The sequence below is a fragment of the Furipterus horrens genome, unplaced genomic scaffold (genome assembly GCF_987537825.1).
Source record: "Furipterus horrens unplaced genomic scaffold, mFurHor1.1.pri manual_scaffold_17, whole genome shotgun sequence".
In the NCBI taxonomy this organism is placed as follows: Eukaryota; Metazoa; Chordata; class Mammalia; order Chiroptera; family Furipteridae; genus Furipterus; species Furipterus horrens.
This window is the reverse complement of record NW_028327187.1, coordinates 33,083,293-33,099,636: the sequence shown is the minus strand read 5'-3', so window position 1 is coordinate 33,099,636 and position 16,344 is coordinate 33,083,293. Positions and strand designations below refer to the sequence as shown.

Here is a 16,344-nt window from a genome sequence, read left to right as displayed (position 1 = left end):
TATAGTTTCATGCTCTCATACTTATTACCTGTAATATATTCCCATTTAATTCTCATAATAATCCCACAAGAGAGGCACTATTATCCCTGTTTAAGTTCACACTGCTAGCAAGTGGCAGAATACAACATAAATTTGAATATGTCTTTTTCCAGAGCCCAAGATTATTAAAGAGTATATTGAAATATTTTATATGAAGAAATCAGTGACAAAGACTCTTTTTAAACAAACTTTAGTCAGGCTCCCCTAAGCTTTTTATCATTGTGCTATGTTCTTTTTTATCCCTGAATAACTTTCCTTGATCTGAATTCTTCTCTGTTTGAAATTAATGTAGTTACTCTTGATTTTTTTAAATTAGTGTTAGCATGGTATACCTTTTTTTTCCATTTACTTTTAATCTACCTGTGTCTTTATATTCAAAATTGGTTTCTTGTAGACAACATATAGTTGGGTCTTGTTTTTGATCCATTCTGAAAATCTCTGTCTTTTAGTTGGTGTATTTAGATCATTGACATTTAAAGTGATTATTGATATAGCTGGATTGATATCTACCGTATTTGTTGCTGTTTTCTATTTGTTGCCCTTGTTATTTGTTCCTGTTTTTGTCTTCCACACTTTTTTTTTTGCCTTTTATGGTTTTAATTGAGCATTGTGTATGATTCCGTCTTCTCTCTTTTTTTTAGAATATTGATCGTACTTCTTTTCTTTCTTTTTTTTAGCTGTTGTCCCAGGGTTTTAATATACATACATTTACAACTAATTCAAGTTCAGTTTCAAATAACACTAATTCCTTCTCATCTTTTGTCTTATCATTGCTATTCATTTTACTTATACATAAGCATCTGTAATCAGATGTATACATACATGCACATACAAAATCAAATGCCTTGTTTCTTTTATTATTTTGAACAAAATGTTATCTGTTAGATCAATTCACAGTAACAAGAATGAAAGTTTTTAAAAATATTCTCTTGTCCATTTTCCAATATTCTTCCTTTCTGTAATTAGATCCAAGTTTCTGATTTACATCATTTTCCTTCTCTCTGAAGAACTTCTTTTAACATTTTTTCCAAGGCTGGTTTACTAGCAACAAATTTTCTCAAATTTTGTTTGACTAAGTTTTTTTCTACTTTAATTTTAAGGGATAATTTCACAGGTACAGAATTCTAGGTTGGTAGTGTTTGTCTCTACCCTCAAATATTTTATTCCACTCTTGACTGCTTGTTGCATGGTTTCTAAGGAGAAGTTAGATATTTATTCCAACTTTTTCTCCCCTTTGGCTTCTCAAGGTTTTTGTTGTAGCTTTGATTTTCTGAATTTGAGTATAATATATCACTATCTCTATTTCTGTATTTGTTGTTATTGTTGTTATTTATTGTGCTTAGTGTTCTCTGAACTTCCTAGATCTGTGGTTTGTCTGATGTTAATTTGGGGAAATTCTCATTCATTATTGCTTAAACTATTGTTTCTGTTCCTTCTTTTCCTTCTGGCATTTCTATTACACATATGGTACAACTTTTGTAGTTGTCTCACAGTTCTCAGGTTTCTTTGTATTTGTTCAGTCTTTTTTTTCTTTGCTTTACAATTTTGGCAGTTTTTAAAAAAATATTTTATTTAGCTATTTATTTATTTTTAGAAAGAGGGGAAGGAAGAGAGAAAGAGAGGGAGAGAAACATCAATGTGTGGTTGCCTCTTGGGCACCCCTAACTGTCCCGCAGCCCAGGCATGTGCCCTGACTGGGAATTGAGCCAGCAACCTTTCAGTCTGCAGGCCAACACTCAATCCACTGAGCCACATCAGCCAGGGGCAATTTAGGCAGTTTCTATTATCATATCCTCAAAGTCTTTCCTGAGTGGTGTCAAGTTTACTAATGAGCCTATCAAAGGCATCTACATTTTTGTTTTGGTGTTCTTGATCTCTAGCATTTATTTTTTATTCTTTCTTGGAATTTCTATCTCTATGCTTACATTATCTATCTGTTCTTGCATGTCATCTAGTTTTTGCAGTAAAGTCCTTAGCATATTAATAACAGTCTTTTTATATTCTTGGTCTGATAATTCCAACATTCTTGCCATATCTGACTCCGGTTCTGATGATTGTTCAGTCTCTTCAAACTGCTTCTTGCCTTCTAGTATGTCTGATTTTTTGTTAAAGTGTGGACATGGTATACGGGGTAAAAGGAACTGCAGTAAATAGAACTTTAGTAATATAATGGTATGATGTTGGGGGAGGTGAAGCATTCCATACTTTTTTGATAGGGTCTGAATCCTTTGGTGAGTCTGTGACCCTGGACTGTGACATTCCCCAGTGCTTCTCCGCCATCCACACCCCTCCCCCAGTACTCTCCCCTTATCACCTGCTTAGTTGTGACAGGGTGACTGGAAGGGCTGGAGTTGTGTATTTTTCTTTCTCTACATAGAAGGTGAGAGGGACCTGTTATTGGATGCTTCTCCTTCCCCGAGTAGGTTAGGCTCTGATATAACTCAAGAAGATTAGGCTCTGACAAAATAGCTTCTCCTGATAGCAGGCCTTGTTAAGGGAACAGAATGCTTGGGCATATTTTAAAATGGTTCCTTTTCCACTGCCCCTGCCAGGAGTTTGAGGCAATTTTTCTCTGATATTCAGTCTGAGGACCTGGTAGGGCTCTTGGAGATAAAATCCACAGGAGTTTGAGGGGGCCCTTATGACTAGGTTCTCCTGGACTTGTTTATTTCTCAGGCTTGCCCACACTGAGCCTCCAGCAATTCATCAATTACAGTTGAGGTTTTCCTGCCCCCAGTGATTCTCATAGAGGTTTCTGCTCATGGGGTTCTGCCCCTGTAAGTTGTGCTTCTTTGTATCTGCCTGTTGACAGCCTTGGTTCCCACGCCATCCCCCCTCCCCCTACCCGCCTGCAGCTGTCTGGGAGTTTCCCATGATAGTGGGGTACATCAACCCGAGCTTCATTTGGCCTTGATGAGCCCTAGACTCACAGCTGCGAGATAATGACTGAATTCAGTAGTTTCTTTTTTCTTCCCCCTATAAAACAGCCCTTCCTTCCCTAGGACCCGGGAGTCGGACCATTCACGGCACGGCTTCCTCCCCACTTGCTAATTCCCTGAAATAAACTTCTTTTCTCTGCTCACTGCCTCCTCATGGTTATCTGAGCGACACCGTTCTTACACCTGTCTCTTCAATTTAGGGGACCTTGATTTGACCTGTGACTTTACTTCTCTGATAGATCTAAGACGAGTTGTTCATTTTTTTGCTGTTGTTTAGCTTTTTACTTGTTGTTAAGGTGGAGTGAAGACTTCTAAGCTCCTTACTTGCAGTACTAGAAACCAGAAGTCTTTAAGACATAATTTTCACGTCTGTGTGGCTTTTGCTTTTTTAGAGACCATGTGGTATATCTCCACCAATATTATCTGAAACACAAAAGGTGCTTCTTGTTTCAAATTCTACTCCAATCGTTCACTTCCATTCCAGATTAAATTTATTTCATATGTTTCAAGACGAAAGCATCTGTTAAGGAGAACTTGAAAGACGTTATCCTTGTCATCTTGACTAGTCTGTCATGGCTGAAGAGGAGGAAGGGCAGGTTTGTGAGACTGCAGGGACTAGGCAGCAATGTGGCAGCAGGAACTTGAGACTCACCCAATAGATTTTCAATTCCATTTTTTTTCTAGCTTACTGTAGCACAACTTCCTGTCATGATATTACATTTTATTTTTGAGACTGTAAAGGAAATGGTCACGTGGAAGATATTTCTGTACTTTCTATCAAATCAAAGTGCAGGGCATTGCCTGTCATATTCCTCCATATCTATGTCATGGTTCTCAAATGTTCTTGCAATAATTTAATACCAGTAACATTTGTCTTGCAAACAAATACTTTTGGTTTGTTTTGCAGAAAATAAGAACCATATAACCCCATAATATTTCTCATTTTATCTTCTCTTTCAAATTTCATAAACTTTATCATTTCAAAGAAAAGTTCAGCATTCCCATATAATTAATTTTCCTTTAAAACGTTTTTCTTTTTCTTTTTAATTAAAATATAGTTGACATTACAATATTATGTTAGTTTCAGGTGTATAACATAGTGATTGGTATTTAAATTCCTTAAAAGGTGACCACCACAATAAGCCTAATAACTATCTGTCACCATACAAAGTTATTATGAAAATATTGACTATGTCTCCTGTGCTGTAATCCATGACTTTCTTTCTTTTTTAAAAATAACTGGATGTTTATACCTCTTATTCCCTTTTGCCCTTTTCACCCATCCCCAAAGCCCCCTGTACCTCTGGCAACCATCAATTTGTTCTCTTTACCTATGAATCTGTTTCTGTTTTATTCCTTTATTTTGTTTGTTTTTTAAGATTCTACATATGAGTGAAATCATATAGTACTTGTCTCTGTCTGACTTACTTCACTTTGCATAATACCGCCTAGGTCCATCTATATTCTTGCAGAAGTCAAGATCTCTTGTTTTCTTTTCTTTTTTTATTTTCTTTCTTTTTTTTATTTTTTGGCTGAGTACTCAGTTTATCTTTGAATCCATAAAGATTAGCACTAAATGTAGGGCTCAGTTGCAACTAGATTAACCTTAACCTCCCAACAAAATTCAATTTTTTACTAACAAATAGCATCTGATTGTCACATATACTTTAATATTTAAGTCAGTTCTCTAATTTTAATGGATTTTAGTTTTGATCAATAATATAAAATCAATGTAAAATAAGATAAAATATATTATACACCTTGAAATAATTTTTAGATTTTTTAATTCTCACCCAAGGATATGTTTATTGATTTTAGAGAGAGAGGAAAGGAGGGAGAGAGAGGGAGAGAGAAAGAGAGAGAGAAACATTGATCGGTTGCCCCCTGTATATGCCTGGACCAGGGATCGAACCTGTAACCTAGGTATGTGCCCTGACTGGAGATTGAAACCTGCAACCCTTTGCTGCATGGGGTGATGCTCCAACCCTCTGAACCATCTGGCCAGGGCAGTTTTTTAGACTTTTGAGAAAAAAATAATGTGATGATAAGAATGGAGAGAAAATTATTTGAATTTGAAAGAACTAAGAATGGAAATATACACGTTTCTTTTCAAAAAAAATTTTATGTTAAAAAGTTAAATTCAAAATTTAAAGGTCTCTGATTATTTTAGATCTATGTCAGAACAATTGGGAATACCATGGCTTTAGTAATTTTACCTTTTTACTTCTAGGACAAATATTTCTAAAGAAGGGATAAGCTTATTTGTTGGTATACAATTTAAATAATGAGTTTATAGTGGAAATAAAAATTTCAACTCTTTTGTGCCCTTCCTTGGAAGCTCTACAGTCCCCAGTGGTGTTCTCCTCAAGGTTTATGCCATGTAGCTGTTTTTATAGGGAAAAGTACTTTAAAACTATTTCCTTCTGACACAGAACTAGCACCCTTGCACTAGTATCTTTTTATGATGTCTAATTTTCCATTTCATAGCAAACCAGTTTTATGTCATGTGGGGAACAAGTTCAGGGTTATTCTTTTTAGATTGGAGACAATTATCTGTACTATTTAAATAAAAAGTAAACTGTAAGCATGCTCTAAAGTGGCTGTCAATATTAACTAAATTGACAGAGCAATTATTAAACTTCCGATTTCATTTGCCTTTGCAGACACAGCCACAAATCAACTGGCTCAGTTAACTTATGCTAAGAAATTTATTTCCTATGAAAAGCTAACTTTTAACATGATACAATTTAATAATAGAATGGAAATCTTCAGAGTGGGCAAACTTTGAAAGCAAGTATAACATTAAATTTGGTAGTCAGATACTCGAGGGCAGTTATGGTTAGGTTCATCTTTAACAATTTCAATATTTTCGGCAAGTTTATTTATTCGATAAACATTCATAAAGACTTCCTACATGTTTTTCACAGTGGTAGGCCTGAGGATACTATTTATTTATTTTATTTTATTTTTTAACGACTTTATTAATTTACTTTTAGAGAGAGGGGAAGGGAGAGAGAAAAAGAGGGAGAGAAACATCAATGTGTTTTTGCCTATCCCACACCCCCAACCAGGGACCCAGGCTGCAACTCAGGCACATGCCTTGACTGGGAATTGAACTGGTGTTCCTTTGGTTCGCAGGCAGCACTCAATCCACTGAGCCACACCAACCAGGGCATATTTATTTATTTTAAATTTAAAACCTCAAGTCTTAACCTTCAACAAATCCTTGATCCAGTGCAAGAGTCAGACAAAGAAAGATAAAGGTATGTAACAATATTGTAAGTACTACCAGTAGTATGGTTGTGTAAAGTAGTGTTCCAAGAAAATTAATGTAGTAGCACTTTGTAAAGTGCACTTGAGTTAAGGATATCAAATTAGTAATATAAAGTGGATACTATTCATATTCCTCTGCTATACACAAGAAAATTTCAGAGGCTAACAGAGATTCACTAATAGCCTGGAATCAACCAGCTAATTCATTAATATGTTCATTCATTGACACATTCATTCATTCATCAGAACCTTTTCTAAGAGCCATGCATAGAGTGGATATCAAAACAGACTGGACCCTGCCTTAATGGATTTTATAAGAGATTCAGAAGTGCCGTGATCAGTGCCGTGATCATTCAGAGAAAGAGATAATGCTACTATATTTTGAAATTCTGCTAAGGGCAATGAGCATAAATACTCAATTACCCATTAAAGGGAAGAGCTATGAGTCAGGCTGGCTTGATCCCAGTTGTCTATGAAAGGTGGCACTCCCACATTCTGGCAACCAGGTTATAGAGAGTGAGGAGGGCTTTACTGATGTTCATACATATATGGACCTTCAAGAGTTACTGAGATATATTGTCTAAATGGGAATTTACTTTTAAAATATTTCAGGAATGTTTAAGTAGTGAGATGAGTAAAAGAAAAAAGAAGTTAATTCTAATTAAAATCCTAAGGGTAAGTAATTACCATATGAAGTGTCTTTATATGAAGTAATAACACTTCGGGGCTAGCTAATTAGCAGATGAAGTGTCTTAAATAAAACAATCGCCTGAGGGTTGGCCGATTTGCACAAGAAATGTTAAAAATAATTTTGATTGGAAAAACTGGCAGTATTAAGATATGTGATTGGTTAGGAATAGGGCAAGAGGACCATCCTCCTTAACATGAATGAGATGTTGGAAATCGGCAAGCCCAAAAGTCTATGTCCTAGGCACAGTGCTCCAAGTCTGAAGCTTATTGATCCTGAACCTCTTCTTCACTGAAAATCTTACCACTTGGTTTGGTTATAAGGCTTCCACATTCTACCATTTAGGGTGGAAGACTGTAATTGCATTCACTTCAGATTGAGATTTTCATGAAGGTGGACTCGAGGATAGAAGAAAAGGACTTATTTTATCTCTAGAAGCTTGCCAAGAAATATTTGTGCCTTCAGTGGAGTTTGGTCTGAGAATTGCTTTTTCCTGGTAGTAAGCTTCAAAATCGGAAATAGGTAGCCTCCATTTATTTTCTAATCACTGAAGGCCCCTGATATTTACCAGAAGAACCTGACATTCACAGAATTACCAAAATAGCTTAGGCCTATTTGTGATGGTGGAGAATTCATTGCCAAAGGAAAACCAGGACCAACATTTCCCCAAATATCCAACTATCCATGATCAGAATGTCGGAGGTCAATGGGAGGAAGTGAACTGATATTGTTGAGGGATGCTCAACTGGCTTGCTGGTTTCTGCAGGTTCTATCTTCTGGGGTAAGGTAAAACAGAGCAACAATACATTGCCTTTTCTCCTGAATGCTTCAAAAAGATAGTGAGGGTTCATCATGTCAGTTCAACTAAGATTCATTCTTGTTTCCTACTTGGGGTATTTGGTTATTAACCTAAATATTGTTCAACCCTCAGAGCATACTGAAATTGAATTCATATGGGCCTGTAACTTCTAATTGGTTGTAGATTTAAAAAAAAAAGATTTTGTTTATTTACTTTTAGAGAGAGGGAAGAGAGGGAGAAAGACAGGGAGAGAAACATCAATGTGAGAGAGATACATTGACGGGTCGCCTCTCACGCGCCCTCCAACTGAGGACCTGGCCTACAACCCAGGCATGTGCTCTGACTAGGAATTGAACTGGTGACCTTTTGGTTCACAGGCCAGAGCTCAATCCACTGAGCCACACCAGCCAGGGTGGTTATAGATTTTAATAAGACATTTCACAGCATTGTAAATTTCATTTCCAATTCTACTGATAGTTTCTAAATCTCTCTCTTCAATCATTTGTCTTGCAATTTTACCTTTTCTTTGTAGATTGAAATTCTGGAAATTGTATGGCCATAAACTTCAAGCTAATGATTACCTGTTACATTGTTTAATCTACATATTTATTCTTTCACCTAGGAAGCTACCTTCCTCTTTAGTCTATGTGAGAAATAGGCATTAGATAGAGGGCTTTGGCAATCTTCTTTTAATTCTCATTATCCTAAACCTCTCATACATGACAATTACAATCATCCCACCAAGAAACAAGTCATCTCTCCTTCCTTGGCTCTGAGACATGGCAATATCGTATTTCTCCTACCATTCTGTAGTCTTCTCTAGCTCATATTTTTCTTCCCACTCTCTATGAATATTCTCTTAAGGTTGTTTCTGGTCTCATGCTCTGCGACTCTGTTCAACTACTTCCTTCTGAGGATGATCTCCTCACCTTTTAGAGAGTTTCACCAGGGATTCACTCATAAAGTGAATAGGTAGCACCTGGTGACTAGTTGAATACTGGGAGCAACCTCTACCATTCTAGGTTTTTGGCTGAGACCTTCCTGTTATAAAAGACAGAGTAACAGGAGAAAAACAAATGGAAGTTTAATAACAGGTATACCTTCTATGTATACAAGAGACGCCCAGGGAAACAGTAACTTCCCAAAATGGCCCAAGCCATCACCTTAAATACCATCTCCAGTGAAAGACAGAGAAAATATGTTGGGAGGCTGGGAGCCAGTAATGGAAGGTTACCAGGAAAAGCAGAGTAAACAAGGGTAAGGTTGTTAGGTAGATTCAAGTCCGGGGCCTTTTCCACTGACATGAGTTTCTAGAGACTGAGTCATCCTTCTCTTCCTGATACAAAGAGGGAAACACACTTACAAAGGGAGATTTCCCTAATAAATGTAATCGTCTCTTACAAAAGGGCGATCTCTACTCAGTTTTTAGAACTTCTCTGTGTCTGCTCCTTTTTAAAAATAACCAGCTAAAGATAATATTTATAATAAAGAGGTATATTTTGGGGTGGCAAATTCTGCTCCCCTTCAGAACCATTTTGAAAGAGGAATTAGCTATAGCGCCTAGGCTTCAAACTTGAGATTTCTCAAATATATAAATAACATCAATAAAATGGAAACTGGAAATGGGACATGTAGTGGGTTGCCAGAGTAAATGAGACTGTGTTTTGTAGACAGTGTGTGAAAGGTATTAGAATAGGAGTGAAAGCAAACTTCCTGCAAGCGTACTGCTTAATAGGATCAAGAACTAAGGCTGTAAATATTAGTATTGTGGAAAATGTTTGCCTAGGAAAATAAAGTTGTAAGTAACTTTATTATTTGTTTTAGAAACTTCGTGAAAAACTATTTATCTGAATGATTATTTGGCTCAACTAGCTGTCCTTCTCAAGTCAAGAGGTTACTCTTCAGGGTAAAAAAAACCATTCACAGATTGATAGATCACTCAGTGGGCAAACTGTTCACTTATCAAATGATTACGCAATAAGACTTACTTCAAAACTTTTGCCTTGTTATATTCACCAATCTAAAAATCTATATGACAGATTGTGTCCAATTCTACTCAGATTCCTGCATTGAAAGAGGTGCCTTAAGGCAAATCCCCAAACTTTATAAATAACTGCCTTTGATATTCCCCTTCCAAGATACTGCTAAGGCCCTGTCAAGGTGGTATTTATCTTTATTACAACAAGTAATGCATTTAGTTTTCTTTTTTTAAAGATTTAATTTTTAAATTTATTTTTAGAGAGAAGGGAAGGGAGGGATACAGAGAGTGAGAGAAACATCGATGTGTGAGAGAAACACTGATTGGTCGCTTCTCACACAGCCCCAACTGGGAACCTGGCTCATAATCTAGGCATGTGCTCTGACCAGGGATCGAACCGACGACACTTTTGTTCGCAGGCCAGAGCTCAAGCCACTGAGCCACACTAGCCAGGGTTCAGTTTTCTTTGACCAACAGATTTTTGTTGGTGATCTTTTTTGGAGTCAGCAGTCATAGATAAGATAATTGAAGTAATGAGAATTGCTTAAGTTTTATACAAATATTGTCAGGGATGAGGAAACTTGCCTCCTCTCCTCTTAATTCTTCTGGCTGGCCTAATAATTAAAATGATGTACGGTGGAGTAACAAGAAAAAGTCAAGTTTTAATATGTAGGCATGAGGAATTTGCATAAGTTCGATAATTCGAAAGCCAGTGAGGCAAAATGAGGTATAAATGACATTCAGAACTAAGTAGGGGGATGTGAGACAATTTACAGTGAGATGCAAAGAGCTAATGTTTGGTAAACAAATGTATAGTGGGACATCTTGAAACAATGAGGCAGAGAGAAGAATTTGATCAAATGGACCTTCTAGGTTCTTACTTATCACAGCTAGTTCATATTAAAATATAGTCATTTATGATAATGGCTCTTTCCTGCTAAGTCAAAGGTTCTTCCTGGGCCTTTTGTGCCTTGATTGTTTTCAGCTTGAAGTAATCTGCATTCCAGAATGGCAAATCTTGGAGTGACTCATAGAAGATGGCTAAGGAGAACATTCATGGCAGCAAGAAGATGAGCTAGAGAAGACTACAAAAAGGTAGGATTCCTAGACTTTTATAGTCTATCAGAGCCAAAAGTGAGAGAGAACTTTCTTGGTGGGGTGATCATGATCATCATGTATGCAAGCTTTAGGATAAGAAGGATTACAAGAAGACAGCTAAGATATTTAAAAGACGTTTAGGAAACCTAAAATAGAACTATTAGGCATGGAGTGAATATATGGTTATTATATGTGACCAGTAGGTCTATACTGAACCTAATAGAATTTGAGGGGGAAAAAAAAGGTAAAAATATGCTATTATCGTTTAAAGGAGCTCCAAATAAAATTCGTATTAGTGGAGCTTCCAGTGGAGTGGGGCAGTTTGAAGATATTAGAGAAATGATGTAATGGTTTGAATGATTTAAACTAGAGGTCAGCAAACCTTTTCTTGTCTCCGTCACAACTTTGCCATCATAGCCAATAAGTAAACGATTGGGCATGGGTAGATGTGTTCCAAGAAAACTTTATCTACAAAATTAGATTTTCAGCTGATTTGGCCCATGGGCTGCAGTTTGCAGGCACCTGAATTATACTAAGAAAATGTTTTGAAACAAAAGGAGTCTTTAGCAAGTTAAAATATTCATATTAGTTGTCAACATTAAATGAATTCACTAGAACTGAGCAACTATTCAAAGTGTTCATGAAAAGTGCTTAGAATGGCAGCCTCTGAAGACAACTCTCTCTTTCTCCCTACAGAAAAATATCATACAGCTGAAGCTGGTATCTGATTAGCATGTATCTTGATCGTCATACTGGATCGTCCTACACTGAAATAAAGAAGTCTTTGTGGACATATTTTGCATAAAATGTATACTTCCCAAATTAATAGACTTTGTTAATTTAGAATTTTAATCAATGCATGCTAATTTGCTATTCAAATCTCTTGAAAATTAGAATAAAAAAGTAAAGATAATTATTATAAATTAACAAGATACTTAAATTAATCCATTGAATACTTCTAGATTCACATTCAGACTTACATAATATTAGACCCCAAAAGAAGTTTGGATAGTAGTTATTTTCAAGAGAGAAGTAAATGAGAAACAAAATGGAGATTGCAATGGGTGTGCCTCAGCTCAACTATAGAATTAATTTAACTTTGTAATGCATTTAAACTTTGATAATCTATTAACCAAATTTCATAAGCCAAACCTTGCAAGTAATGTAGTTGTGGTATCAATACTAATGTCAAAGCAGAAGTATATAAAGATATTTAATAATAAAGTTATAAAAATTGCTCTCTATAGGCCTTTCTTACTTGTTTAATTGTGAAAGTGTACTGTCATAACATTGTGCATACCTATCTACTATAGATCACACTGTTTTGATTATTTTACCACCTGCTCATACTTCTTATACTTTAATTTAGAATTAGGAGGAAAAAATAGCAAAATTTACATTGTATTACATTGCAAAATTTAAGCCTAGTGCTTTACATTGCAACAATACATTGAGCCCTCACACCCAATCCTGTGAGATACTGTTGTTATCCCCATACTACAGCTAAAGAAAATAAAGCACAAAAATATCACAAAACTTTCTAGTACTAATAGAGCTCATAAGTAGTATGAGTTCACCGATCTTATTTGCCTCAAGATCACAATCTTTTAAATACCCTAATATGTCATCTCTGAAGAAGACTATTGAAGGTGGAGGTACAGAGTGCTGCAATACAACTAGTTTAATCACCTGCCAGCTTTTGTACTGCACTGGATGCAGAAGATTTCCCATGGAGGTAGGTCATTTTTATCTGGAAATGATTGTATCATTTGACAAAAGTTAAAATACAATGAAATATAAAGTATGTCCAGAAGGTACCCGGGCATGTAATATGAAAAATAGAGACATGTATTGAAGAAGATACAAGATACAAGAAACATTGTACATAGGACAATGACACCTCAGTCCCCTTCAAAGTAGGCACCTTGGGACCTCAACCGGTTCTCCCAATTACCATTAGCTGTCCCATCGCATTTTCCTGAATCTTACTGCTGGTCTGAAATCTCTTCCCTTTCAAAGGTGGTTTTTGCTTTGGGAAAAGCCAGAAATCACATGGCACCAAATCTGGGCTGCAGGGGGGGCTGAGTAACCTGGGTGATTTGATGTTTCACCAAAAAACTCTGCATGAGCAGGGACGTTGTCATGATGAAGGCACCCATCACCAGTTGCCCATAGCTGTGGCCTTCTGAGTCATCCAAAGAGTTTCTGTGGAAGAATGTTCAAGCTTAATGCAAAATCTGATGCAGATTCATTGTTCTACTTGTTCAGTAATTTTGAACGCGACAACCACACAGTACACATGCTCACTCAATGGCGTCTGCCTCCTCCACTGACTAGTACAGTGAAGTTATTATTGTTCATGCTGTCCTTGGCTGCCTGGTTACATCAATGTTGTGCAAACCCATCTTGTTATATTAACAATGGCTGGACTTTTTTCTGGACAGACTTCACATATAACACAGGGGAACAATTTTTAACATACTTCCTGTTGAGTTCGATTTTTCAGCTGTTTTAGACTTAAATAGGCATGCTAATTTCAAAACTGCAGTTAGTTTTCTTCTATCACATCAAGTTTTTCTGTACATCTTATCTTAATGCAACAACTCTAAACTGGATTGAACCTCGATTGAGGGAAGCACTAGTGCTCTCCTATTGGCTGAGAACAAACCTTCCTTGAGTGGGGAGGGGTGGAGGATGACCTTGGAGACCAGTGACAGGTTCATACTTGTCTATGATATTCAGTTACAGATGAGGCAGTGTGGTGAGAGGTTGTGTGCTGCTCTATATAGTGAATCATATTCTGAAGTATAGTCCAAGTTCTTGTCTGTATATAAGGAGTTAGCAGAATTTACTTTTTATTTACATATCCTTTCCTTCAGATCATGTCTGCCTCTGCTATTTCTCATTGTAAGTGCCTAAACAACCCTGACTAGTTTTGTTATATCTGTGGCAGTTTCAGCATTCCCAATCAAAGGACAAACATGAACGCATTTGTCAGTCAAGCCTATTTTGCATATTTTAAAGTAAAACTGAGTGGTCAAGATAAGTCTTGGGCCCCTCACCAGGTGTACAAGCAGTGTGTCGAGAGTTTACAGATGTGGATGAAGGGAACACATGATAAATTGTCACTTGGTATACCTATGGTTTGGCAAGAGCCCAGAGATCATTCAAGTGACTGTTACTTTTGTATAGTGAAAATGTCAGGATATAACAAGAAAAACAAATGTAAAATAGAGTTTCCTAGTCTACCATCAGCTAAACGCCCAGAGCCTCATTCAGCTGAAATACCAGTGCCAGTTTTCATTGAACTACCCTCTTTTGAAAAACAGGAGTATGGTGAAGAACTAAGTGACAGCAACGATGAAGATTTTGAAACTGAAGATGACTCAGTTTGTAAGGGATTTTATCAGCATGAGTTGAATGACTTGGCATGAGATTTGGGACTATCCAAAAGGGCTTCAGAACTCCTAGCATCAAGACTGCATGAGAAAAACTTGCTTGTAAAAGGAGCGAAGGTATCCTACTTTCAATCAAGAGAAAGTGCATTTCTGCAGTACTTTTGAAGTGACAGTGGCTTTGTGTATCGCCATAACATACATGGTTTAATGGAGGAATTGGGGATTCCAATCTATAACACAACTGAATGGCGACTGTTCATTGATAGCTCAAAACAGAGCTTGAAGTGTGTCCTCCTCCACAATGGCAATTTATTTGGTGCAGTCCCAGTTGGCCATTCAGTTTGTTTTCATGAAAAATATGAAGACATAAAGAGAGTCATCGATCTGTTGCAATATCACAAGCACAATTGGATCATCTGTGTTGACCTTCAAATGGTCTGCTTCTTTCTTGGTCAGCAATACAGATACACCAGGTATCCCTGTTTTCTGTGTTTGTGGGACAGCAGAGCTTGTGAGAAGCTTTGGGTGAAGTCAAATTGGCCTCCAAGTTCTGATCTCAAATCTGGTGATCCAAACATTCTACATGAGCCACTTGTTAACAGAAAGAACATTATATTCCCACCTCTGCACATAAAACTGAGTCTCATGAAGCAATTTGTGAAAGCTTTGCCAACTGAAGGGGACTGTTTCAAGTATCTCATTTTGGCATTTCCTAGCCTGTCATTTGAAAAGATAAAATACCTTAACATGTATGTTTGGTAGCAAAACTTAACTACGTGTACACAATTTGACTTACAGTAACAATATACAGCCTTTATATGAATAAAAAAACTGTAAATAAACAGTATATTCAGGTAATTTTTTTCTTTATTTTCCTTTGTATGTACATTTTGTATGATTTTTGGAACAAAGGGAGGCTACCCTGTACCTTAAAAAGTTGATGTGATAGAGAAAAACTGGGTCATTTTTGGATTAAGATGCCAAAAGTTAGTCAAAAACAAGTGTCAGATCTTACTCAATGAAAATTGTGTTGCCCAGTGTAAACAATGAATACTTTGAGAACCTTTTGTAAATATAGTTAATATAAACCTACCACCAGGCGAGTCATTTGAACAGGATGGAATGGGCATACTAGAATTCTGGAGTACATATTTGTGAACCATTGCACGAGCCTGAAGTTTTTGAGAACATGAACTAAATCTTGTTCCCCTTTGTGTCTCTAATGTCAAATACAAAGCCTACCATAAATCAGAAAATATTGGATGTCAAAGGGAATCAGTTGTTGACCACTCACCATTGTAGAACATTGGGTCAATCATACTCCCTAAGCTTCAGTTTTATTATTTCCAAAATATAGTTGGCTAGTGGGTAATTTACAATTTGAAGAAGATACAGATTTTTCCCTTATTAAGATTGCCATCTGATGTGTGGAAGACACACACACCTATGATAATATTTATCCTACCATGTTCACAGAATTAGCTTTCAGTATTAGCTTCCTCCTCTCAGGCTTTTCTACTTAGTGGAGAAAATACCCTCTGGCACCCTTAGGGTCATATCTTTATAGTTCTTTAATATCACTTGCAGCTACTTGACTCAAAAGAGACACTTCACTGCCTCCAGGTGAAAATTCATGAGGAAGGACTCTGATTGCAAGCAAAAATGACATGCTCATCCCTGGGCCAACCACTGGGGTCATATTGTTGGGTTGCTGTGATGGTCTCAGGCTGGGTCACATGCTAACTCATTTTTTAAAATATCCTTACCCCTGGACATGCTTATTGATTTTAGAGACAGGGAAGGGAGGGAGAGAAAGAGGGGGAGAAACATCGATGTGAGAGAGAACATCTATCTGTTGCCTCTCACATGTGCCCTGCCTGGGGACTGAACCGGCAACCTTTCAGTTTATGGGATGGTGGTCCAACCAACTGAGCCACACTGGTCAGGGCTCATTTTTATAAGAAATGAGACTGGGAAAATATCCTGAGCAGACAAAGGCAATAATTACTACATTATCATAGCTTCATTTGCTTAATGCTATATCTATTAAAAATACTAATTTATTTGTAGAAAGGCTGATTCTCTGCATCTCTTACTCTGGTAATCCTTGCAACAAGAGTGGACTACATAAT

General features: G+C 36.8%; 1 long non-coding RNA gene across 1 annotated transcript; it reads left to right on the top strand.

The window, feature by feature from the left end:
• Positions 1–6,122: 6,122 nt before the first annotated feature.
• LOC149990791 (uncharacterized) lies at positions 6,123–11,645 on the top strand. Its single transcript, XR_016508690.1, has 3 exons — positions 6,123–6,241; positions 10,702–10,811; positions 11,511–11,645. It is a non-coding gene; the product is annotated as an uncharacterized LOC149990791 (long non-coding RNA).
• Positions 11,646–16,344: the final 4,699 nt, after the last annotated feature.